This window comes from Propithecus coquereli, unplaced genomic scaffold, assembly GCF_000956105.1.
Source record: "Propithecus coquereli isolate 6110/MARCELLA unplaced genomic scaffold, Pcoq_1.0 Scaffold177, whole genome shotgun sequence".
Taxonomy (NCBI): domain Eukaryota; kingdom Metazoa; phylum Chordata; class Mammalia; order Primates; family Indriidae; genus Propithecus; species Propithecus coquereli.
In genome coordinates, this window is record NW_012142412.1 from 5,227,248 (window position 1) to 5,228,480 (window position 1,233).

At 35.3% G+C, this 1,233-nt stretch overlaps 1 protein-coding gene across 1 annotated transcript in view; it reads right to left on the reverse strand.

Moving 5' to 3' along the window:
- CUL2 (cullin 2) overlaps window positions 1–1,233 on the reverse strand; it is a 103,475-nt gene that overhangs the window by 46,406 nt on the left and 55,836 nt on the right. The gene's annotated exons all lie outside the window — the stretch shown is intronic.

Below are 1,233 nucleotides of genomic sequence, written 5' to 3' on the forward strand. Positions count from 1 at the left end.
TTATATTCAAAGGAAAAATCAGTACTAAAAATATTAAAATTATGCACGTATATTCAAAAGATACTAGTTTATTAACAATTTCCCTTATATAGCACGATCCAATTTAAAAGTTGTGTTAATTGGGCACACTTATAACCTTGACTCAAGCAGTACAAAAGCAATCCGTGTAACCAAAACATTTGTGCCCTCGTAATATTCTGAAATAAAAAAAGAAGAAAAAAGCTGTGTTATTTCTATTTTGACTTTCACAATTAAATTAGTTACTTAATCTAATACGAGGTTGCATGAGAGGAAAAAAATTAGTTACTAAAGCTTAACCTCTCTGTCTAGGTCAGAAATCTCATACTTAGAAGCCTAATCCTGAAACAGCCTAAAGAATGATAATTTTACATATATATATATATGTATTTAAAAGTTACCTTATCCAATGCACTCATAAAGTGCTGATCACCATTCAAAACAGTGTTGATAAGTTGAACAAATTTACCATGTACTTCCAAAACTGATTCCACAAATAGTGTTGGCATCTAAACACACGAAATACAAATATAAAACTCTATTTTAAGAAGTTCAGGGATAAAATTAGGCTTATTAAAAGACTTGTTTAAATAGTAAGGTTTTCCTCAAGCAATTAGGTTTTATACATAAACACTCCTCAGAAAATGTTTTTAGCTAAGATAGTCTTAAAAATCTAAAACTTTGATGTTGGAATTAGTTTGTCATTCAACACCAGGACTGTCTAGTACCTCTGCCAGAAGAACCCACCAAAAGCACACTTCTCTATTGTGTTGTTAAACACACTCCTTTCTTGTGCTGAAATATCTTTTTTTTTTTTTTAGAGACAGTCTCACTCTGTTGCCTGGGCTAGAGTGCCGTGGCGTCAGCCTAGCTCACAGCAACCTCAAACTCCTGAGCTCAAGCGATCCTCCCACCTTGGCCTCCCAGAGTGCTAGGATTACAGGCGTGAGCCACTGCGCCTTATCTTCAGGATATCAAAATACAATTTCAGAACTATCAGGCCCATCACTTTCATAGCAGTTTATATATAAACAAAGAATGCCTGCAAAGTTACTAAAGGGCTGATAGAGGAGAACAGAACTGGCAGCAACTGGGTGGACAATACAATCCCCCACATCTCAGAGGGAAGAAATACCTAGCAGTGCAAAAGTGAGTTTTTCCTCTTAACAGAGATAACTATGAAGAAGTCAGCACCTAAGACTTAACTAAGTCAGC